At 41.9% G+C, this 25,810-nt stretch overlaps 1 protein-coding gene across 1 annotated transcript in view; it reads left to right on the top strand.

Moving 5' to 3' along the window:
• Positions 1-25,810, top strand: part of LOC118096596 (phospholipase A2 inhibitor alpha-like protein) — a 248,253-nt gene that overhangs the window by 27,418 nt on the left and 195,025 nt on the right. Inside the window, exon 2 of the mRNA XM_088670140.1 lies at positions 10,822-10,906. The gene's annotated coding sequence lies outside the window, so the exon portion shown is untranslated. The remainder of the gene's footprint in view (positions 1-10,821; positions 10,907-25,810) is intronic.

Raw genomic sequence — 25,810 nt, forward strand, 5'->3', positions numbered from 1 at the left:
AAAGAGCTTCCAGTCCAAATCTTGATCCAGTGGGGAAACGATGAAGGGGAGAGGAGGGGAGACAAGGATAGAAGCACAGGACTAAGTAAATGCTGTGATACATAATGAGGCCCGGGGAGTACCTGTGTTCTACGCAATAACGTGTCAGATTCCACCACAAATGCTTCCCCTCCTCACCGTAAAGCAAAGCTGCTTTGGGAGAAGGGAATTTAGAGCGGAATAGGAGAAGCCGTATTTGAAGCTACCCCTGACCATGGCTTCCCTCCAAATTGCCCCCATGGCTTTCCCCCTGCAGGGTTCAAAACACATGTTTGGGAAAGTAGATGTGTTCATCGGGATTTGGCATAATTAAACTGATATGTCTGTAGCGGAGATGCGCCTTTTAGACCATATGGAATACTTTTTATACAACTGGAGTATTTGTCAGGGTTAATTTCATTCTCTGATCATGGCTTATTAACAGACATTCATATTGCTGGCTATCATTAAACAGTAGCTTAGGGAAATTAAGAGTGTTTCCTCAGTAAGTAATTAAAAATGGGTAGACTATTAAATATACGCTTTATGCAGCTTTTCTATAGGGAGTTTTATCCTTTCTGAAGCACCCAGTCAGAGCCCCTTAAATATTTCTTCTCTATGCTCTGTTTCATCAGTTTCATTTCGCTGATACAATCACACTTTTGCTTTCCCAATTATGCATGTTATGCACCGAAGCATAATATGTAGGCAACATCCATACAAAGTGAAGCAAAAGTATGTATTTACATTTGTTCAATAAAATCAATTGAGTTTAGGCTTACTAGGGAATAAGCACCACTGAACACAGTGGGGGGGGGGAGTAGAAAGCTGCCTTAGGTCTAGAGCAGTATTGCCTACAAGGAATAATGGCAGAAGTTCTTCAGATTGAACCTGGAACTTTACCACAAAGCTATAGACTTCCCACTAGAGACTTACTTTTGAGTAAACATACTTAGGATCTTCTTTTAAGGGGCACCACCCTGCCCACCAAATAGCATAATGGTTATGCATGCCATCTTAGAAGAATCCTTTGTTATAACAGAGAGAACATTAGGTACCATCAAACCCTCCAAGTGCCTTATTTTCTAGGGACAGTCCTGGATCTACAAGGCCATCTCTGAATGTCCTGCTTCTCATTAGGAGATCCCTATTTTTCAACAGAGAAATGTTGGAGGGTATGGAGTTATGTGAACTCCAAGCCAAGGAGATAAATAATTCTGCAACCTTAAGATATCTGAAGGCAGGGTAATAAATAAAAATAAAAATAAAATAAATAATAGAATAGGATATCCTTATTTTCAATGGAGAAATGTTGGAGGGTATGCCCTGCTTCATACTCAGTTTATATACTCCTTCCCCATGTAGGAGAATTATCCCTGATACTCCTGGCAAGAATTCATCCTGTGGCATCCCAATAATAGTATCCCCATTTCAATAAATATATTATCTTTTCCCTACCTTCTTTTACCCAAATAAAGTAAGACAGTTTGTACATAGCCGCTTCAGTGCCAGTGCCCCAATCAATGATTTTACTAACTTGGAATTCTTTTTACGCCAACGTGCTGTGGAACACTTGTGTATCTGTTGCAGATCCCCTAGGCATTGCAAAAGAATAAATCATAGGATGTACTGTCAACATGGTATGTTGCCCTTAGGCCTATGGGGCTTTGCTATTCCTCTGCATGATCTGAGAGGGCAGCCTAGAATTTCTGCAAGGGCAGAAACAAATCCCTCCTTCTACATAGACACTAATGGCACAGGAGCCCTTTCCTCCTTTAGTAAGGGCCATCCTAATTAATAGCAGAGCTGGAAAAACCTACTACCACAGAATAAAAGTTCCCACTGGATTTTTGTAGCCAATTGTTTCATGGAATTTTGTGGATTGATTCTAGTGGGAAAGGGTTCTTGGCTACACCAGGACAACCAAAGGGCCTCTAGGCCCTGGTACAACACCTGGATGCTATCATACATCGTACAATCCTTGATGAATCTTGGGAAATGTCTCTACAGAGGTGGTACAAAAGGATTCTCTCCTCCCTCTCTCTCCGAGTATGGAGGCAACCTGCATTAATAGCATGCAATTTGAAAGGTTTTATGTTGGATACTACACAACATGGACTAACAAATTACGGCCTCATAGTTCAGAGTCTATAGTTTACAACTCCCACTGCAGAAACATTTTAGTATTAAAGCTTCTTAAATGGAAAAGCAGCAAGCCCCATATTTTTTTAAACGGCACCATTGAGAGCTAGACAGAGTAATATGTTGGTGCCATATAGCTTTTACAAGCAGCTCACAAATACAGGAGGGGAGGTGCTGAAAACATAAACTTGGTGGTGCTGGGGAGGGAGGGATTGGAACTCCCTTCTCCCTAAAGGTTTGTGCCACTTAAGACAAAGTGTGTCCTCCCTAAAAGAGGGCATGTGTTGCGGTGAGACCTGGTGACTGACCCTCATGTTGTGGGTGGGTATATTTGACAGCCACAACAGCCAACTGGTAGGTTCCTCATTGCTGGGTTTAATCTGGCCAATGGGGTGCTGTCTCAATGGATCGAGGGACCTATATATACCCATGCATGTGACCCAGAGCTTCCTCTTTCGGTGCATGCATTCGGAACACCCGTCCACCTCTCCCAGGGCATTTTGCGATTGCCGTCGTGTGTTGTCTGTTGTTGGGACGGGCACAGCAGGATTTTTCCCCACTTGGCTGATTGGCTGTTGCCATTTGGGTTTCGCCTGCCACATAGCAAATTGTCACAACTTGCAAGGTTGCGGATAGGCACTGGTTCAGGTGATAGGGATGGGAGAACGGTCTCGCCATCCCTATGTGAAGGGTGTTCCGTTAAAGGAATCCAGGGACTCAACTTGGGACCCAACTTGGTTTGGTCAACCCCCGAGAGGGGGTTTGCCCGTGCCTGAGTCCAGCGGAGCATCTGGGGGAGTGGACATAGCCTGTACCCGGGCTTTCTACCTACCTCAGGTGTTCACCCTTGGCTGACCTACGATAGAGCTCTGGGTCAGCGCTACCTGCAAGGGTGCAGGGAGCTAGTCGAACCAGAGCCTATGCAACCACTCACTTTCTGTAATCAATAAAGTTGTGGCCTAAATTCTACCAAAAAACAAATGTGTTTTTATTTAGGGGGGGGAGGAGGTCTCTGGGTCTGAACATGCAAATCCCTCTTACCTGGAGTTGGCCTGAAAGTGTAAATATTTAGAAGATATCACTCCAATGCGAGGGTGGCTGGGATGCCTCTGGAAACTTGAGCAAAAAGCAAGTGTGGTCTTACAGTAGATTGGGTTGTTCTTCACCTGCAGTATATATTACAGAACCTTACTTTCCTTCCTTCCTGTGAACATAACAAAACTAAAATCTTCTTAAGCTACTTTAATGCCAGTAATCGCCACCAACCTCAATATAGTCTGAGTATTTGTTACTGCAATTGCTCTTGTGCATTCCTCCTCCTTACCCTGCTTCTCACCTCTTTTTTTTTTTTGCCTGATTGTCAGTTCATAGAATATTTTCAGCTCCTTGGGGCATATATATATATATACTTTTGATTTTGCCTGCACCTAATAATAATTATTTTATTTTATTATTTATACCCCACTGGCTTTCCCCTCATGAGTTCTGAGCCAAGCTCTGAAGTAGGAAATAAGCCATGCTGAAGGAAAATTGTGGCCAGGGGGGCGGGGGGCATTTGCAAGAAAGGGTGAAGCACCCCTTCACATCTTTCTTCTCTACAAGCACCGCCTCACCCCTGTATTCGCATTATCTCAGCAAACCTCTGTTTGGAAGCCCATGTTTGCCAACACAGTGTTTGCCACCCTGCAACATATTGCCCAAGACATGGATAGCTCAGCTGGTAGAGCATGAGACTCTTAATCTCAAGGTTGTAAGTTTGAGACCCACATTGGGCCAAAGATTCCTGCATTGCAGGGGGTTGGACTAGATGACCCTCGTAGTCCCTTCCAACTCTGCAAGCCTACGATTCTATGCTGCAACGGTCAAGCTGGCCCTGGTGGGTATTGATAGCTACTAATGCAGGTTGAGCAAACATACATTAGTTCTTGTACTGCAGTAAACTGCTTCAGTCTGATGGCAGATTTATAATAAGGAATTCCCTTTCCAATTTGCATTGTAGAATGAACTGCAAAGGCTTTGCCACTAGAAATACATGGCTATAGCCTCTATTCAGTGAAATCAGAAGTGACACGCTACAAATGGTTTCTAGCTTCAAATTACAATTCCCCATTACTGTCATCTATGCAAATGTTTTTCGACAGCTGCTCTTAGTAAATCATAAGAGGACGTGAAATCTTCAAGACGGTTTTCATCATTTGTCTATTTTCTTTTTAAAATGTTTATAGTCATTGTGGCTTTTCTTTCCCATTTGTCTTGTTGCACTCCGTGAGCACGGTTCAACCTGGAAGGCTAAATTTATTGGTCTGGAAAATGCTCGTCAGAGAGAAATTTGTCACAGCTTAGCCTAAACATTTTGCTTGATGAGTTTTCTCACAGAAATTGTTGCGGCTTGATGTTTCCTTAGACGTAGAACTGTGCGCTTAAGACAAAGCTGAAACACACGATCGACAGTCTCGCTGGATGTGCTTTTCTTATACTGAGCCATGCCATGTCAGAATGCAGGTGGCAGGTTATGTGTCTGGATGCTGCTCACCCCTAGGCTAGCCTTTAGCTGTGGTGGAAGAAGCTATACTGCTGATCCACCCTCCAAAACTCTGATCTGACTGGTGCTCAGGGCTGTCCCCACACATCATCACACCTCCACACCAAACATACCTCATGGGTGGAGAATAGAGAGGTGTACGTGAGTGTCTACTGTACAAAGTCCAAATCTGCATGTGTTGTTCTGCCCACTTCTGCCTCCAACCCTAACCATCATTGGCATTTGGCACGTGGAAGGTTTCAGCTATTGGATTGAAGGGAATGAGGCCCTTGGGATGAACAGTGTTTGCCCCGCCCCCCCGCCACTGTTGACAATATCATAGTACAATTTGGTTACCACTGTGATTGGCTTTTGTATACTGTATGTATCAGGGTGGGAGAGTCATGTTGTCCTTAGTGTTAGGCAGCAAAATGTCTTGAGATGACCCTGGGACAGGCACGGTGTCTTTGTTTGACCCCCTCAATATTTGTTGGCAGGGGCTGCGGACCCTCAGTGTTGAAGGGGTGGAGGAGGCTGAGCATGGAGCATGGAGTGCAGCACAGGCTCCTCCTGAGCATGAGAGGAGGAGGAGCCACTGGCCATTGAAGGCACACACGTGATGTGACCCCAGGCCCACTCAGTCTAGGGTGCAATTCAGTGCCTCTGCCCTGGGATCAGGTTGAAGGAGCCAGCCAAGTGCTTTCAGTAACTCCCACTTTCTGTACTTGCGCACCAATTATGATGCACTAATTTCATATGAGTTGTGCTTGCATTGAGAAAATGAGGAGGCAAGAAACCTGATCATCAATTTGTTAATTAGGAGTTTGCTCTGTTCACTTCTTAGGTGGCAGCTTTGAACCTATGATAAGCTTAGCAAGTAATGTACTAAAGTTAAGTGTATTGCAATATAGAAAACCCCCTTAAGTAACTGCTTGTACCCTTGTTAACTGACAGCTCAGACTTGAGAAAGCCAGCATTATGGCAAAAGCACCAATAATAGCACTGGGATAACCTTCTAATCCCCCTGCACATTTCTAGAAACAATGCTTTAGAAGACTCCAGCTGTCAGTCTAGGTCTGTCAACCTAAGATGCCAAGACAGAGAAGGTTAGACGTGTGATCATTTATTTTTTTTGAGGAGGGAAGGGTGAGAAATAACAGAAACCTACCAATTATTCAGTGTTCTACTATAGGCTGAATGTGACATTAGCAACCAGCATCAAACTGCACATTGCAGCTTTGGTTATTTAACCAGCCCAGCCTAACTTGGTATGTTTAATCAGTTATTATGTCCCCCGTTTTGTAAACAATTTACATCCATAGCAGCTTCCATTTAATAAAATGAAATAACACCAATCACTAAATAATTTTAAATGAATAAAAATGCAATTCAAAACTTTTGCAGTTGCAACTACAAACTATTAGAGCAACATATAAAACAGTTTCAAAGAGTGGTAAAGCTCTTAAATAAGTGAGTAACCATTGTACAATGGATAAATACCAATTAAAACTAATAAAAGTATATTCATTACAACAGGCTTTCTCCAGAATAGGACTGTGCAAGCACATTGTCTAAATCACGCATCCCCAAACTTCGGCCCTCCAGATGTTTGGATTACAATTCCCATCTTCCCTGACCACTGGACCTGTTAGCTAGGGATTATGGGAGTTGTAGGCCAAAACATCTGGAGGGCCGAAGTTTGGGGGTGCCTGGTCTAAATCCTGAATCAAATTGGGCCTATTTGTACCAAATCTGAATCACATCAAACCAGATACAGTAGCTATTTACTAGGCTCAGTGGACCCACCAGATACATATCAGGCTCGGTGCTGTTCTAGACCTCAAAACAGTCTCTGAAAAGGTCAGCCAGATGTTTCTAAAGTGTTATTAATGACAACACCAGGGTGCGGGGAGGTGGAAAGCTGGATTTCACTTATTGGAAGATGCTGCAGAGTTTGGCGGGATGTTGCTCCTGGCTGCGCGGTGTCTCCCAATGTTGCCCTGGGCCGTGTAGCATTAGGAGAAGCTGCCCGGACCAACACAACCTGGTGTGCAAATGTTGGATTGGGAGGAGGAGGATGCAACAGCCGTCACACATGCAATGCACACACTGTGTGCATGATGCTAGCTCCTCCTCCCCCCGGGTTGGGTGCAACTCAGCACCTGTGGCCATAATAAAATCACCAAATTAGAAGGCAGGGGGAAATGCAAAAGGGAATGCCTGCTGGTAAGAATGGAAAAGAGAAACGTTGCTAATCGTAAATCCAAATATATGCGGATGTAAACTTCTCTGGTTTAATTCAAATGGGGAGGGCAGGTGGATTGACAGCTAAATTCTGCTCAAATGTGGATAAGCCTTTAACACGAGAAATCTAGTTCTTGCGGAGGTGGTAAACCTATGTCTTGATAGTAACGACTTCAGAGAACAGGTATGGGTTCACATGATAGAATACTCCCTCACGCAAACCAAGACTCCTGAACATGGGAAAGTAGCATGTTTATTCTGCTGATCATCTCAGAAAAACATCTCTGTGGCTCTACTTTGGTTTCACTTCTTCCCATTATGACTTTTGCAGTTGATTTTTTTTTTTGGCAGCGGGTTATAGGCATTTGCAGGCAATCTGCAGCTCCTCTGAACCACATAGACAGACACACAGCTGTGATTCAGCAAGCCATAGTCTTTGAGTTGGAACAATACTAGAGGACTATTTTTTCAAAAGCCTTGCCAAGGTTTCTGTCTGCCCTGCTGTGCCAATGCTGGTTAGTGGCCTAGCTAGAACTACCTTAGGGTATCTTTTGTTTGCATGGCCGAATTTTCCATACATCCCCAACAGGAAATATGATTGCTGCTCTTTTCATCTGGCTGTCAAATGTTTGCATCCTGCAGTTACCTTGAATATCCCCTCATTATTTCCCAGCCATGCGTACAGTTCAACACTGAGCCACATATTTTTGTTTCAAATGTATGCATTGTGTTTTGTAGTCGCTCTCCCTCTTGAAAACTGATGCAAATTTAGAAAAACACATGGTGTTTATAAAAATACTCAAAGCAATTGGCAATGAAAATTAAAAATTAAAAGCTAAGAACAACAATGAAATGTGCATACCATAAATATTTAAGTTAAACCACCATTACCACCAATAACTAAGGAACTTGACAGCAATAGCTGGGGAAAGCTCTTAAGAACAAAAAGTCTTCATGTGTTGTTGAGAAGAACATAAAGGAAGTAGTTTGTTGAAATGCCCTTTTTAGAACATTGTGTGAAAATTCCTGTGTACCTTTGAGTTTTACTGAAACTGAGGGTAGTTTGAAAGAAGACAACTTCAAACCATGGTTCATGAAGAAGTTTTGCTTAAACCAAATTCAGATTCATCTAAGGAAATAAAGCAGTTGCATAATGAAGCACAGATATGTTGGCTTTATTTGGGTGTTTTTGGTTTCTAAACTAAGTTTGTGGTATGCTTTTGTAGCCAAAGATCGAACCAATCCATTGTAAACTGCCTACCGGTAGTAAACCATTAATAGAAGATTGGTCCTTGTGGGGTTTTTTTTTTTGGGGGGGGGGGAGAATGGCAAAGCAGTGGCAGGCAAAATAAAATAAAATAAATGTACGAAGATGTGGGTTTCATTTGTTTTTGGGGAAAGGAAGATGGGGAAAGGTGCATTCTGGTGAATGTGATTAAGTTCTCACCCCCCTCTGAACTCTGTAAAATACATCACAAAAGATGTCTATGTGCAGAAGTCAGCCGGTTCACTGCACGAGAACAATGCATAATGATTGCTTTTCTGCTATTATTGTTAACATCAACATTCATTTATGCACAGCACTTTGTCAATAGAATGCTTTTCGGAATCAACTGACAAACTAGAGCTGGTCAAATTGGTGCTGCTGTTACTTGCTTGGCACACGTCTCCCTCACCCCCCCCCCCCGGTGTACGTTCAATAGGGAAATAATAGTCTCCTCTCAGCAGAAGCAAAATTCACAGGGAATTTGGGAGGTTCTGTTTTGGCAAAGCACCTGTTATTTTCATTTAAAACTGAAACTTTAAGATCATTGAAATTGTTCCCAAGCAGTGCTATTTTTCCAGAAAAAGAGGTGCCGGAACTCACCATGAACGCTTTCCTTGTTCTCTTATAATGGCAATGGCGCCCACTTGAGAGGTTCCAGAGATGAGTTCCAGCGAGTTCCATCTGGAAAAAAGCCCTGTCCCCAAGGATTTTGGCAGCTTGATCCTCCCACCAAATCATACCTGCCAAGTTCCTGCCGGAAAAATAAGGGATCGGCAGACCGGAAGTAGCGCTGCCGCCATTTTGGAACTGGGCAGAACAGCATCGGAAGTCAGTTCTGAGCATGCTCCGCCCAGTTCCAAAATGGCCGCCACGCCAGAAATCGCTTCTGCGCATGTACAGAGACTCAAGACGTGCAGAAGGAGCCTCCCCCGGACGGTAAGTAAACCGGGGGAAAACAAAAAAATCCGTTTTTCCAGCTGGGAACGGCTGGAAAAACGGGGGTTTCCTGGGGAATACGGGAGACTTGGCAGCTATGCTATGCACCAAATTTTTCCCGTGGTGCAATTCAGTACAAAGTCAGCTCTGCTGCCTGAAGCAATGGCTTCACCTAATGCATGGACTGTTCCTGCTGGAGATACACTGGATATATCAAATGATGCCTCCACCTGGTGTCAGGTATGAGTGTGGCTGCTATTATTGTGTGCTGGCCATGCATGTGGCTTTGACATGGAGGCGTTAGCTCATACATCTGATGCTTCCATGCAATTTCATCCTGGTCTTAAGGTTGCCAATAACCCCATGCAATTCCAGGGAAGCTACAAACCATTTGAAGTGTCCCTGTGCCAGTTTATTTACATGCTCCCATGTATCTTATCATAGTCATTAGCGTTGTTTGTTTAGTTATTTAGGGTATTAACTCGATCCATCCAGGAAGTTATAAGCGGTAATCATATTTTAAAGGAGAGGGCTGGCGCTCGTGTCTGAAATGTTGGAGAGCCACTGCCAGTCAGTGTAGACATGACCAAACTAGATGGCCCATCGGTCTGACGCAGCATAAGGCAGTTTAATATGTTCCCATGGAAGGAGTGGCTTATGAAAGCATTTAGGACCTTGTCTATTGGACCCAGAACTTTGCATTGTGCCTGAAACCCCAAGCAAGGTGTATTCACTTAGGAAGTCAGAATTCAGGGAGTTGGTGTTGCAAAAGGTGCAGCAGCCTCCAAACCGTCTTAGAAGTTAGTCATGAATATAGTATCACAGGAAACTTATCCATGAGATTATGGATTATTTATTTAGTCATTATTTATTTATTTCATAAAAATTTATATACTGTTGGATTGTAAAGACAAACAAACCTCAAAGTGGTTATGTTTGCCTATTTCTAAATGCAATTCTAAATGCAACATTGCAGTAAGAGGAAAAGCTTTCTGATCCTACCTCTTTGCCAATGGTTGTTATTTCAATTTTCCTAACAATAATTAATTAATTCACCTGGATTTGCCTTTAATTTGGTTGCTCTCATCCAGGCCCCTGCAGTTTTCAGATATGCAATCATCTTTCTATAAAAGAAAGATTAGTGCGTGTTTCGAGTGTGAGCAGCTGCTGTCTAGCACCCTTTCCCTTGGAGTAAAGGTGTTGATAATGCCAGGTGTCAAAAGGCCGAGCTTTTCCTGGCTGGTTTTCAGCAGCCAGAATTGGGCCTGGGTCCAATTTGCATGTAGCCAGTTCCCAGTAGACTGACTGAGTTCACTGTTTGCTTGAACCTGTCCACCCAGAGCTCTGTTAATAGATGATTTCCAATGAAATATTCACAGAAAGGAAAAATCCAAAGCTTGTGAAAACCGAGGAGGAATTCTAAAAAATACCTTAACAAGTACAGTATTCAGGACAAATTGTTCACATTCTTTGCTTAGCTCCATAGAATTAGTGCGGTTGCTTTGCAGCTTCTCACTGGTACTGTATGATTTCAATGCTTGGTAAATATGTTTTGTCTTCTGCTAATCCACCGCCATTTTGTGTGACTAGACTTCTAAATAGGTTGAAGTAAGATAACCTACATTGTTTGAATAAGAAAATGTTTTTTTTTACATTTGTTCTATTTAAGAGGCTTTCATGATGTTTCTTACAGGTTCTTCAAAAGTAGGAAGGAATCAATGGGCAGATGGGATGCTTGCAGAGAAAATATGTTGCAGAATATAGATGTCTTGGAGAAGGTAAGTGGAAACTGTTGAACAAAGGCTTTCCTTAATGAAGAGCTGATATTATTCATACAATTATGAATCACAGTTGTGCCTTAGGTGAAATTACAAATAAGCCTATTGGCTGCTCCTCAGGAGAAGCATCTGAGGAATTTTAGAGGAACCAAAGCAGTTTTGATCAAATGAATGCAATTTCTGAGAGGGGTTTTGCACATCCCTAGTCAAAATGTGCTGCAGCGTACTGTCTATTCCAGGGATCCCCAAACAAAGGTGTGGGGGCCGGATACGGCCCAATCGCCTTCTAAATCCGGCCCGCGTACGGTCCGGGAATCAGCATGTTTTTACATGAGTAGAATGTGTCCTTTTATTTAAAATGCATCTCTGGGTTATTTGTGGGGCATAGGAATTTGTTCATATTTTCCCCCAAAATATAGTCCGGTCCTCCACAAGGTCCTCCCTGCTGAAAAAGTTTGCTGACCCCTGGCTATTCTTTAATAAAATATGTTTCTTGCATTTATGAGAATCTATTTGTAACACCAGCACTGAGGGAAATGCACCGGCTGCCAATATGCTACTGAGCCAAATTTCAGGTCTTATTATTATATACAGTAATTAAATAACCTAGGGCCCAGATCATCTGAGAACTCTCCTTATCCCATATGTGCTTGCCTGCTCCTGTGCTCAACTACAGAGGCTCTTTTTGCTGTTCTGCTGGGACAGGAGGTTCATTGTAACTTCCAACTTCCAACTTTCAACATCCAAGACTTAAAACACCTGAACTAGTTTCCAGGTTGTTGGAAGCCACATGGAGCCATGATTTTCATTCCAAAGAGGCATTTTCACTGCTGAGCTGTATCTCACTGGGGGAGTTGAAACAAAGTGTTGGTGCTGAGCTTTAAAGCCCTAAATGGCCTCAGTCCAGTATACCTGAAGGAGCGTCTCCATCCCCATTGTTCAGCCCGGACACTGAGGTCCAGCGCCGAGGGCCTTCTGGCGGTTCCCTCGTTGTGAGAAGCCAGGTTACAGGGAACCAGACAGAGGGCCTTCTTGGTAGTGGTGCTCACCCTGTGGAACGCCTTCCCATCAGATGTCAAAGAGAAAAACAACTACCAGATTTTTAGAAGACATCTGAAGGCAGCCCTGTTTAGGGAGACTTTTAATGTTTAATAGATTATTGTATTTTATTTTTCTGTTGGAAGCTGCCCAGAATGGCTGGGGCAACCCAGCCAGATGGGCAGGATATAAATAAATTATTATTATTATTATTATTATTATTATTATTTTATTTATTATTATTACAGGTGAAACTCAGAAAATTAGAATATCATCAAAGTGCATTTATTTCAGAAATGCAACTTATTATTTTTTATTTTCTTTTAATTTTTACAAATGCTTTCTTTTGGAAATTCCACAGTAATAAAACAAATAGTTACAATAATACAAAAATAAACAAAAAATAAACCGCCTAATGACAAATAATTACAATTACAACAAATAAAGGCTTGACATATCTTGCTTTGCATGTCATGCATCTTTCTTGTATATTGGTTTCACCTTTTAAGTTGCATTACTGAAATAAATGCATTTTTCGACGATATTCTAATTTTCCGAGTTTCACCTGTATTATTATTATCTTGTACTTATGAGATCCCTAGCAAGATACTGATATGTGTTGAAGGATTTTTGTTAGAAAGGCGGAGAATGGCCTCTGGAAATTCAGTTGTCATTTGTTCATTTTGGATTGACAGAACTTGGCTTGATGGGCCATTGCACTAGCTTTTCATATGGCCATTCTTTATAGCCCCAGATACACTGCAGTGGCAGGGAGTTAAGTTTTGTCTTGTGGATCAGGCCACTCATTTTGTATTGAACATTACTCATCAGTTCCAAAAAATGGTCAGAGGCTAGAAAACTCCCTTGTCATCCCCCCCCCTTTAATGCTGACAGAACAAGACTAAGAAGTAACTCAGAATTATCCCTTGGATGTGTTTGACCTCTGAGGCCTCTGCTTGGCTCAGCCTGCCCCAAGGTTGCTCCTATCTGTTTTGATAAGTTTTTATTCTTTTGTTGTAACCCTTATTTCAGGACCAGGGACAGTTCTAGCTGCTTTATCACTGATGCCAGTGGTATTTCCAGGGCCTGGTAGTTCACTGACCTTGGTTTTATGTAACTGGCAGATGGAGAATCGGAAGACCTTGTTATCTATTGTTTCTTGTTTATTTTCTTTTCCTTTTCCTCCTTCTTGCTTCTCTTTCTCTCCTCCTTTTCTTTCCTTCCCCCCTTTCTTCATTGATGTCCTCTACTTGGGGCCTTTATTGGGGTCCAGGGATTGTACACTCATGGGGGTGGTACATGGCTGATGGGGGGCCTGGGGTAGAAGGCAAAGAAACATTGGTCTCCCAGGGTGGGGAGCTGGGAGGAGAAAGGAAAGATTACCTTCTGTGGGTGGTAAGGGTTAAGAACAACCTTTAAAAGAGGACTCCATATTCTAGTTTTTCATTTTGTAGCCGTTTTTGTTTGTTTACATATTTTTTTTCCATATTGTGTCATGAAAAAATAAATAAAATCTTAATACCAAAAAAGGGTTCATTGCCCTTGGTTGGTTTTGAGACTTTAATACAAATTGGAACCTCTATCACTAGTTTCTGGACATTTATTGTAGATGGGAGTTCTGCAATTTTATATGAAAAATAGTCTCTCTAAATGTAAATTAGATTTTTGTATTCTGTTTGTATTCTTGGTTTTATCGTTAGACAACTCTTATCTTCATTAAGGAGTTGTTTATTTCTGTGTATTAATTAAAAAGGCATTAATATGCATATGGATATAAAACACTTGCTGAATGATAGCAAAAGTTCTCATATTCCCCTTGGAGTATGCATTATAAGCACAATTCTTTTAAATGTTTCTTAGTCGGGCATTATTTATTACCCTAAACTTAAGACAAAGGGAGAGTGCTAAGGCTGATTATTGCTTGGGTCTTCAGTGCTAATTGAGTTATTTAACTCAATTGCTATATGTCATCTTTTTAATAACTTAAAAACCAACTCCTGTGGATATTCTATTTTTTTTAACAGTCTAAACATATGGTCTTTTAAAAATCTGGCTGTTTGCTATACACATTTTAACATAACAATTAACTAGCTGATGCACAAACACACTCTCTTAGGCTTTGCCTCATCTATTCTGTATGTATGCCTTGCTTTTCTTTTCCAACAGGAAAAAAAAACCTTCAAAGGATACACATTACAAGTAAATTTCCATTGTCCTTTCCCATCCCTCTCTGCTTCTTCCACCCCATTTGAATGGATCAAATCATGGTTTGGGGTGGAGATTTAGCCATAGTTTCCCAATCAACAAACCCTGGAAGTTCTGCATTACAGCACATGGGGTAAGGGCTGAGAAGGAGGAAGTATGCTAGTGAATTCTCATCCTTGACGCAGTAAAGCATGTTTTATTGGGCTGAGTTTGCTATGTCTTAGCTGAGCATTTATATCTATATTCCCAGTAATAATAATAATAATAATTAATAATAATAAATTTTTATTTATACCCCACCCTCCCCAGTCAAAAACCAGGCTCAGGGCGGCTCACACCAACAGAACCACAACAAAACATAAAAACAATTATTTTTATTATACAATTTATACAATTGTTTTTTATAACAAAATTAGTAGAAAAGTTAAATCTCTAACATTCCGTGAGCCAACCCATTTTATACATATGTTAGCCACTGTCTCTTTACTGGCTAAATGCAATACAGTATAACAATGCATCCGCCCATATTACTATTTATTGCCTTGATGGCATGTAAGACCCAGCACATAAGAGCACTCTGTGCAAAGGCTTCCAGGTGCAAATTTGATTGAATACAAATAACCTCTAAATGGGAAGATCTGTGATTAGCCTGAACTTTGATTGCTAATATATTCCAACATCACAGTTTCCTACAAAAATGATGAAGAAACTAATCAGGTTTGAATTATTTCTGCTTTACCAAAAAAACTGTAAAAAAAACCAAACCCTGTTACAATTGGGAGAGTAGATGAAAGATGTGTGCCACAAATCACTTAAGCCACTCAACTTAATTCATTTAAGGGTTGCACTCTGGCAGCCTGGTTATATGAGGGCAAGCTACTCAGCATTCCAGTCTACCTTCATATTCTGTGGTTCATATTAGCCCATTGCTTGCTTACTGAGCTCTATCTCCAGTAAGTTGCTGCAGTCCCAGCAATGTGGTATATATTTTTCTCTCTCAAAATAATTTTATCCAAATCAATTTAGAAGGAGAAAGATCATACAGGATGTATAATAACAGAAATTTAAAAACAAGACAAAAAACAAAAAAAGTTCTGCCCTGGATCAACTTTCCAAAACTCTTTCAAGGGCAGCCCCCTCACCCCAAATGCACTGCTGTAGCTCAATAATGAGGTGGCAGAAGTATGAATAGCAGCTGCCTGGTCCCAATTGCTGTGAAACATAGCACTATCACTTTGATGTCTGTTGGTGCTCTGTGGGGGTTGTTTGCAGTTGTTGGCACTCATGTTTTGGATGAGTGTTTGTGGTTTTTTAGTTGCAATGCCTCCTCAGGGCATTGAGAACACTTGTTCCTGTTGTAAGTAGGATACCATGCCATCCATAGCATGACTTTTCCCTGCCCTTCTTGGGTGGTTTTCCAGATCTGCTTGAAAGTGTGTTTTGTAGACTCTGAATAAACTGCTTCTAGTTCATCAGAAAATCAGGGCTTGATTTTCTAGGTGTGCTTGGAAGAAAGCTGGATATGCACATAGGCAGCTATGTTGTGATAGCTCAGTTGGTAAGAGCATGAGACTCTTAATCTCAAGGCTGTGAGTTTGAGCCCCATATTGAGCAAATGATTCCTGCATTGCAGGGGATTGGACTTAGATGATCCTTATGGGCCCTTCCAGCTCTATGATTCCATGAAATGGAGCTACCTTATTGTTGAGTTCCATCAGCACCAGCCAGCATGACCAATGATCAGGGATGATCAGAGCTGTAGTCCAAAAAATGCGGATGGCACCAGACTAGTCTCATCTCACTGACAATATCTGTTCAGGGTCTCAAAAGGGGGTCTTAATAGCTCTGCTGAGACCTTTTTATTGGAGCTGGCAGGGATAGAACCTGTGAGATTCTGCATACAAAGTATCTGCTCTGCCCCTGAGCTGTGGTGCCTTGGGATGAATTGCCTTATATCTTGTGAAGCTATTTTTGCAATAGAATTTATCTATCTGTCCTATAGGCTGAAATCACCCATAGTAAAGGGCCACACTGAGACAACATAGAGCATAAATCAACAGATGATAACTCACTTATTGATTGTTGCTTTGCTGCTCAGAGTTGCTTGAATTGATTTGTTGTTCAAGTTGACTTTTCAGGACTGGCCCTACCATTAAGCAAAGTGAGGCAACTGTCTCAGGCAGTAATGCTGAGTGGTAGTAGGATATTCCCCCTGAGCAGTACCTTTCTATTGGAGGACAGGGCTGTGTGTGCCATACAACCTATAATGCACCCTGTAACTAGTCTCTTTTCTCATGTGCCCCTATAGAAGTAAGATTCAGCTGTCAGTCCAGTTGGCTTCTATATGTTGAGTGTATGTATGTCCTTCACCCCAACAGCTAAATGTCATGGGCAAACCCTGGACCCATCTGTCAAGCTGCTTATTACCTCACCCCAGTGGCGGATCTACATTTTTGGAGCCCTGAAACTTGAACTGTTTTGGGGCCCCCTCAGCAACCAGCAACAAGGTCTGGGTAACCACTGTTATATTTTCCAATGGGGTGCTTCCATAACAGATCACTTTTTTAAAAAATAACTACTACATCTCAGATTTTGATTAAAAGTGCTGTACTAGATTATCTCACATGTCAAAGTCACTGATGTGAACAAAATTTTCCTATGCCTTATAGTTATCGCATTAGTGCAACATTCTACCTTTACAACATCTGTGCTACTGACTCTCAAATTTTGGGATTGTTGAAATATATACAACAATAATGTAATCAATGTGCATTGTGCAACCCAACTTGGGTCTACTAGACTCAAAGCTTTTAATCAATGTGGACTTGAAATTTACTGCATGGGAATTCTAGGAATCCCAGATAGACTGCAATCTATTGTGGCAGCTCTCCCATCTATCAGCCGTTGCACTGACTGCTGCTCTGGAGTGACTTTGAAAAGTAAATATCTTGAATTCATCAAGAGGTTTGTTTCACTGCCACATTCTCTTCTATTACAGCTTTGATAGAACAGCATCCCTAGAGATCTGTAAAAGGCACTAAGTTTCCGGGATGATGAATTGAACAAGGCAAAAGTACATCAAAACCACAGCACTCTGAGGAGAGCATGTTGAGAAGGGGTGGGGTGGACTAGAATGCTGGTGGGGGCAATGAAAGAATATTTTTATGGTCTGTTTGAGTTGCTTATTGTTTCCTTACGGAATGTTGAAAAGGATAAAATGGATCAAAATAAATCAAGGTGAGCAAAATAGGGTGACAAGCTTTCTCTGCATTTGAGATTTGCAATATCCTTAAGTGGTAATTTCAGTCACAGGTGGTATGGCTCTGTTTGTGTTTTGTTTGACTCAACACCAGCAAAGGGGCCACTCTTTTTTCCTTCTGATTTTTCTCTTACCAAGTACTTCAGCCATTTCTCCAGGACTTATTGCAGTGGTTCACCTCTCAGAAAATAGCGGCCTTCTTTACATTAGGCAGCTCTTGCTTAGCTTTTGTCCTGCCCCAGTGTGTGACGATGGATTTCAACTTGTAACATAATAGGCAGCTGAATGGTTTGAAGGGTAGAGTCATTGATTGATTGATTGATTGATTAAATTTCTATACCACCCTTCATCCATGGCTCACTGTGCATTTTACAATATAAAAACACATACCATAGTAAAAACCAAAAATACCACCCTGGTTTAAAAGGCTATAAATGGTTTAATTCATCTGGCATGTTTTGTTTTTGAGAAGCCCATTCGGATTCTTAGCAATCATAGCATCCCTTTATAGGTGTGTGCAGACCAACCATTTAATTACCTGTTCTTGGACCTTTTCTGGTATTGATGTCAAGCTAACTGGTTTTTAGTTACCTGGATTTCCCCCCACCCTGTTTTGAAGATGGGAACAATCTGCAGGGACCTTTCCTGTTCTCCAGGAAGGCTCCAATATTGTAGACAGAGTCTCTTACATCTGAAAGCTGCTTTGGTACCCTTGGGTGCAGCTCATGATGGAGATCTGAATTCATTTCTCTACCACCTCCTTTCCCAGCCTGGGCTACAGCTCCCACCTTGCATCATTTATTCTGTCACCACCAGGTTGGGCACTGCTTTCCTTTTGGGTGAAGACAGACGCGGTGGTGTTGAGCAGTTCTGCCTACTCTTTGTCAACCAATCACATTTCTCCATCTTCTCCATGCCAGGGATCCAAAACTTGCTTGTTCTTCCTGTTGTTTCAAACATAGCTGAAGAAGTCTTTTAAATTGTTTTCAACTCTTCCAAACCTGAATTCATTCTGAACTTTGGCCCGCCTGACCTTCTCCCTGCAACTCGTGTATGCTCTTCTTTTGTGATTTCTCCTTTCTTCCATTTCTTATGCATTCTTATACATCAGTAAAGTTCTATGAATTGTTACTACAGTTATTTACTACTCTGCGACTATTTCTTTTATTTGAAGTACATATCTGAGCATGTGATTTCCCCACCAGGTTGAACCCTCACTGGGTTTTTCCTTTTTGGGGCTAAATGAACATCATCTACAAGGAATTGATTGGCTCAGTCTCATATATAGAGAGGGGGGGGAGATTTCAATTTTATTTTTTGTACACTTGAATATTTAAATACTTCCCCATAATTTCTCCCAGGTGTTCATTTCTATATCATGCCCTGTATCCCTTGCCCAATGGATAGTAGATGATTTTACCAATTCATCTTTTGTCTCCCATTCTAATAATAGTTTATACATTTTGGAGATTACTTTTTCTTTACTGTCAACAATCTCTTTTTCAGACTGTGAACTTTGGGTCAAATTTTACCACATCATTTATTTGATGATACTGTAACCCTGTTATTGTCTCTTATATTTTCTTCTCCTCTACTTAGGATTTATGTACAGATTTTTAGGTTTATTTGCAAGAGAGAGAGAGAGAGAGAGAGAGCATGAGCATGCAATATAAGGCACAAAAATCTGGTCTCCTACCCTCACCCAAGACTTTCCTTAATCTTGACATTGTTTACCACTGTCAATTCAGTTTTCCAGCCAGCTGTTTATTTTCCAAACTGACCTTCTTCCATCTTTTGGTTTACCTTGTTCTGTCAGGTAATCAACACTAGAACCAATAAAATCCAGATTTTGTCAGGTTTCATGCAGACCCGCCCATAATTTGCTGGGTTCTCCTCCTACCATTAATATTCCAGGCTCCTTCAGGCTCTCCATGGAATCTGCTTCTGCCCTGGCTCTGCCTGATTTGGTTCTACTTGTGCCCACCCTCAGGTTATTGGTAGCCTTTTCAAAATGGGGAGCAGAATTATTCGCATGTTGTGTCAGTAATCTGCTGTCAATGACGCAGGAGATGGAACAAGAGTGGACTGTGATGTGACGCCAGGCTTAGCAGACCATGTTTGAAGTAGAAGCACCCTTATTTGATATTCTACACTGGTAACAGGGGCTCAATCATTTTTGACTGTCCAGGATGCAAATCCTAAGATACAAGCTCTTCATCCTGTGGGGTTGCCAGTAAGCCAGTATCATAGTGGTCTGTAGACTAACCAGTAGAGAGTCCAAAACACCAATGATGCCAGATTTTGCCTGGCATTCATGGCCTGTTCTCTGATCGTGGCTGATTCCATTCCACTCTCTAGCTACTTCCATGGGTGGGACTGGGGAGGCAGTAACTTTTAAATAAAAATGTGGAAGCTAGTTATCATTATGTTCAGCTGTTGTTGTTGTTGTTTAAAAAATAAATGCTTTTGACTGAGGATGGAGTTATGCAACCCAGTTGTTCAGCCAAAGTTAACATTTTCAGGTAAGCTAAGGTCTTGTGAATGGTCCAGCCTGTGTCCAGATTATAGCAGTAACCTATGTTCTGTTTGCACATGGCTGGGCAAAGCTCTGAGTAATCAATACTCCAAGAAAGTTCTTTAATTTTTTTCAGAGATTGGAGTGTAACCCTGAAAATTGCCTTTGAGAATTCTCATGGTTTAGCCCTCTTCATTGTTGCCTTTCTCCATATTATTTTAACATTAGCATTTACCAAGGCAACGGAGAGACCACTTGACAAGAAGCCGACTACTCTGGCATACTGTATACCTCATCAAAAGTATTTGTGCCTGTTACCTAAAGCCATGACTCACCTAGCAACAAGCTTGTTATGCAGCTTTCACAAACCCCGGGAAAGCTGTGGAGAGAAGAAGAAAAAACACCCCCCACACACACTTATTTTGGAAGAGGCCCATTTTCACAATTTGCAGAGATTTATTATTATTATTATATGTGAATTTCAATTCTGATTGGAAAGTGTGGTTCTCTCCCCCCCCCAAGTTGCTTGGCAACTAACTGAAGGCAAGTGGGATTGAAATTGGAGTTTGAACATATTACAGCCTTTTTGGTTTCCCTTTCAAGTGGTAAGCAGAGCAGTGGATTCTGAATCCCTGGCTAATTAGCACCTCTCTATGTAAAATGGGCTAGTGTATTGCCAACTGGATTATCATGGGGAGTGAGGATGTTACCTCTGGGTAACTATTCAGGTGAGGAGATGACAGCAAATTGAGAAGGCTGGCCGGCTAGGAGAGAGCACCCCACACGCATACACAGATGACTCTGTCAGTGAAATTCCTTATTTTCAACTCCCCTGCTGTTCTGCTTTTCAGTCTTCCTAAGCAATCTGCTTATCATCTTGAGCTGGGTGGTAGGAGAAAACTGCCAAGCACATTTCTGAAAGCACCAGTGTAGAACCACCCTCTCGGGTTATGTCACATCTGAATAAATTGTGACCCACTAAACAAATGCAACCTCCCAAAAAAGTATTTACCAAGGTCCTGATAGGCTGCAAAATGGTGTTATTTTTGGGGGGTGGGGTTTCCCTAAACCCTAGTAGTTAATAATTGGAAGGATTTTGATTATCTGGGGTGTGAAGGGAGAAATAAAAACTGCAGAGGAATTCCTGAGCTGGCATACGCAAAATGGCCTGGTCAAGCTTAGGACTATTAAGAAACAATACAAAGCCATTGGCAATGCAAGAGAATTGTCCTTCCCCCTTGCCCTGAGGTGTGAACAGAAACTGGAGATTTGGAAGGTTGCCAGGGTAATTGGGTGCAAGGTGACAGCAAAAGAGAGTCTGTTTGCAAGGTGTGCTGGGTAGAAGAAGTGGGGAAGACTAGGATCCATCTTGGGCAGGCTGGCTGAAGGCTGGCTGGGACAAATGCCTTGGACTCCATGGCTGCACTGCTGTGGGGGACAAGCTCCTCTTGAAATGACCCTGCTGATAAGATCTAGACTCCCTCCATGGAGACTGAAGGTGTAAATAGGTGAATAAACCATATTTCTTAAAGCTATGACAGTATCTCAATTCTCCAAAGGAACACAGACCCTGGGGAGTGCCTGGAACCCCCTGGAGTCTTGCAGGGAGTGGGGGTGGCATCTGACTTCTGTAACAATATGGAGAGTGCAGCCTTTCAAAGACTCAGTAGATACTCTGTTTCTATGAACTGCTTCAGACTGAAAAGACAGGAGGGTTTGCAGGATCTAGCAGCCCACAACATCCCACTGCTGCTTGGCCTGAAAGCAGTTGAGCCTTTGTGTTTGTGCAAAGGCACGAGGGTTTTGCAAGCATTCAGTTCAAGTGCTCACAAAAGCTTGAAAGCAGCTGCTTTCCCCATATTGGATTCCTACATAGGGCTATGTTCTGCAGGGGAGGGGTTAAATCTCAGGATGAGGAGTCAGAAGCAAGGAAGATGGCTATTTTCCATAGAGGCCAGCCCTGACCTTCTCTCCACAGTCTAAACTTTAAACTGCTCTGCAGTTGAAGTAGTGAATCTGCCATTTTAAACTGTTGCGTTTTACATGAAATCCAATTGATGAATTTCAGCTGAAGCTCTTTTAAGCATCCCTCAAAATTTCTCGTGTTTTGCTGAGCAAGAACCAGCAGGCTCACCTCAAACTTTGTTTTAGGCAGCATTCAGTGGCAAACTAAAGATGTGCAAAATCCCCTGGAGGAAGTTTCCTTAGCCTTGTTGAAATCAATTCCGGCTTCCCTCAGAATTCCTCAGATCTCTTCTTGCCCCAGCAGGAAGCTGCAAATGCATCACAATGTTTTGCTTCAAATGAGTTTGAGAGACAAACTCTATCATAATGCCTTGGAAATCTTTTGCCCCTTTCGTTTGTGGTTAATAAGAGCAATTTGGCCAAAATCCACTTGTCCGTTCCTGTAACGATTTTCACCCATTCCCCCTTAGTTAGTTGATATAAGGAAATCTGTTTGGGGTCAGCAAAAGATTTGGCCCAATACAGTGGAGTATGACACCATTAAGTCTTGCTCCTAAACACTGCCAGCAAGAAGAATTGCCTCAGGGAACCTAGTGATAACACGGTTCATTGCTTATCTGATGCTGTGTTGTCTCCCTACATTCCTTCTCACTGTGCAGAACAAGAGCTATGCTTAATTTGCCTGACACGTCTCCTCAACTGGGGCCAGGCGCAAGCAAGTGAGCAACAGCCATGTTGCATCCCTGCACTTGGAATCTGTAATTTCCTAGCCTTGAGACTTCACTTCACTTTGTGAATAAGTGACTTTGCTCCCTTTAGAAGCTTTTGGCTAATTAATCATGGTTGCAGAGTGCTGTTGCAGGCAGCTTGTTATAACATTTGATTAATAGCAAGTGTTGATTTGGGAATTGTGGTACAGTGAGCAAGATCACATCTGGCAAGGCACGACAGTTACTTACTCCTTCACAATATGAGCTTTTTTCTTTTTGTCCCTGAGTGTTTTGCTGTGCGCCGCTAAGACTCAGAATGAAGATGCTAACCAATTTTCCCAGGTGGTGTTGAGTTCAAAAGTTTTTTGGGGTTGGTGTGCATAAAATATATTTATAACACTTATTAAACTGCAGAGCCAATCAGATTTGGCTATGTGTTGATGTCATTTAGGTTAAAGAATGGTGGCAGTGCAAACGAAGAAGCAAACATTTTTGCAAGGAGTACTGAAATTATGACCAGCAATGGCATTTTTCAGCATCACTGAAAATACCGTATTTAGAAAAAAAAAGTAATTTGTTTCAATTTGGCACTCATCTTAGGAAACTGAAGATCATGAGCATGTAACCTGTGTGTAGGAAGTTCCATTTAACCCATACATAAATGCACATAATATTTCTGGGGTCTTTACTAAAATGACCTGAAATGAATCAGAACAGTAGTAATAAAATCAAACATCATTCCATTAGAAAATACTCTCCGGCCTTTACATACCTCCTAGCTTTGGTCTCCAGTAAATAACTCCATCTGCAACTGCTTTCCAGCTAATAAATGTTTGAAAATTTCTCCCCAGGCCTGAAAAATGTGGCATGCCACAGACCCTTTCAGGGTTTCAATTCTGTATCTTCCCAGCTAGCTTTAGGGTTGAACTTGGAAGATCAACTACACACAGGCAAGTGGCCATAGCTCAGTGGTACGGCACACACTCTGCATTTAAGACAACCCAAATTCAATTCTTGGCATCCCCACCTGAGGTAGGAAGGCACTTCTGCTTAAGTAGGGATGCCAAACCATCGGCCCATAGGCCAGTTCTGGTCATCCAAGCTTTTTTTATTATTATTTTTATCCCCAAGACCACCTACCAATTTTACATGTGGCAGGATAGCAGCATCTGCAGGAATGGTGAAAATGATACCCAAATCAGAACCATGTGTAAGGAGGCATGCCAGGGGATCTGTCGGGTGGTGGTGGTGGCAGCATCTGTTTTGGAGAGTTTACGACAGTATTGGGAGAAGTTTGGGGCAGGTCTTGGCAGCCACTTCTGCCTGCCACCCTCTTTTCCATTCTGATCTGCACCTCTAGAAGCTCCCACTTCTGGAAATACCCTACAGTGCTCAGGTGGGATTGTGTCCCTTGGTCTGCTCTTCTTGCTTACAACTTGCTTGACTGTGCTGAGCTTGCTGAATGTCCTAACAACTGGTAGATCTCTCAGTGAGCATCTTCACATTGGTGCACATGTCGAAGGGGGACAAGTAATAATGGTCTTCTGATTATTAAGAGACTAGTCACTTGTGACTAGAGCTGAGCAGAGATGACATGTGTGAAATACCTGCTGTGGTTTTACTGTTTGCTTAAAAATGTGAAGTGTGATTGTGGCAACCATTTATTTTTTAAGAGCAGGGATGGGGAACCCGAGACCTGTGGGCCAAAAGTGGTCTTCCGAGCTTCTGTATCAGGCCTTCAAAATTCTCTTCAACAGGCCACACCTCTGACTGCCTCTGCATTGTACCCCAGGCGTTTTTGCCTTGCTGCTGTGCCCATTGCCCCCACCTTCTGCCATGGCCAAAAGGAGCTGAAATCTGCCATGCCACATCTCCCTGGCTCCTCTTAGGAGAGCTCTGTAAGATTATCTTTATCCCACTTATTTGACCTGAGTCTCTCAAATGGCAAATTGCATTCTTAAAGTGCAATTCTAGTACCAAACCTGGGGATCTAAAAACTGAAACCTGGTAAACATGTGTATCACACAGGGAGCTGTGATTAGATACTGCTCCCTGTTGAGCATTCACTTCACAGCAAGTTTCTGAATAATGGCCAAAGCTTTCCTGTTGTGGCAAAATCATTGCTGGGAGAGGATTCGTTTTGGAAGGTTTCCATTGGAGCTTGTGCCTGCTCTCATGCTGCTGTTTGATTTCTTTAAGGGGATTTTTTAGTATGTAATGGCTGTAACCTGCCCTGAGCAATGTGTATGCTTTGGAAGGGAGGGGTATAAGTTTTACAAGCAACTAAATACATTGCATATGATGGGCTCATTATAGTTGACAGCATATCTGTGTGCGAAAGCACTAGGACAAACATAGCCAGAATTAGGAAGCAGGATTTAGACTCAGTATTGTACGTTTTCTGAAGTGAACCAAGGAGCTTCTTCTGCATTATCTCCCATTATAAACATGATTTATAAGCCCTGGCAGATGCTGCCTGGGTTTTGCTGTGCTTGTTATGCTAATACACCATAGTTTGCAGGAAAACCGGCATTTGTCAAATGGTCTTCCCTTGTTCAACATGCATTGAATTATTGTTTCACTTGCTTTAGTTCTTCTTCTCCCCCCTTTATAATTAACTTTCAAATCTGCTCAGGGAACATAAAGAGCAAACAAATTCATTTTGCAATAACCTGTAAATAAAAGGGTTTCCAGATCACGGCTGACAGCTAATAGTGAGCAAGCCTGCTGCTGCTTGAGAGGCTGGCGAAATGAATGACTCAGAGGTATGAAATATCGACGATTAATTCACATTTCTTGGCTTTAGTCTTTTAGCACATAATGATCACATAGATTTTTAGAGGTGGTACAAAGTGGAAGGAGCAGATCTTTGGGCACTGGTCATATTTCCACCTTCCAGCAAATGGAGGCCATGCAAATCTTGCTATCAGCTTATAAAAAGAGCCAATATAACACAGTGCTAAAACTTTATGTAGAGCAAAGATTGGAACTTTAAAACTAGTAGTTATCAGTGAAGTCTCTAGTCTTCCTTTTCTCTAAAAATGAATAATTGTCCTTTTCCCCTGCCGGGCAAAAGATGCTTAGGTAGCACATAACAGCTAAGTCTATAGACAAGCTATAACTCTTGCAACAGAGACACATATCTGAAGGTGTGACATTGGGGCCCCCAGTGGAGATGTGTTCCTTGACCTTTATCAACCTCAGAGTGTTTG

The sequence above is a fragment of the Zootoca vivipara genome, chromosome 5, assembly GCF_965207765.1.
Source record: "Zootoca vivipara chromosome 5, rZooViv2.hap1.1, whole genome shotgun sequence".
NCBI classification, from domain to species: domain Eukaryota; kingdom Metazoa; phylum Chordata; class Lepidosauria; order Squamata; family Lacertidae; genus Zootoca; species Zootoca vivipara.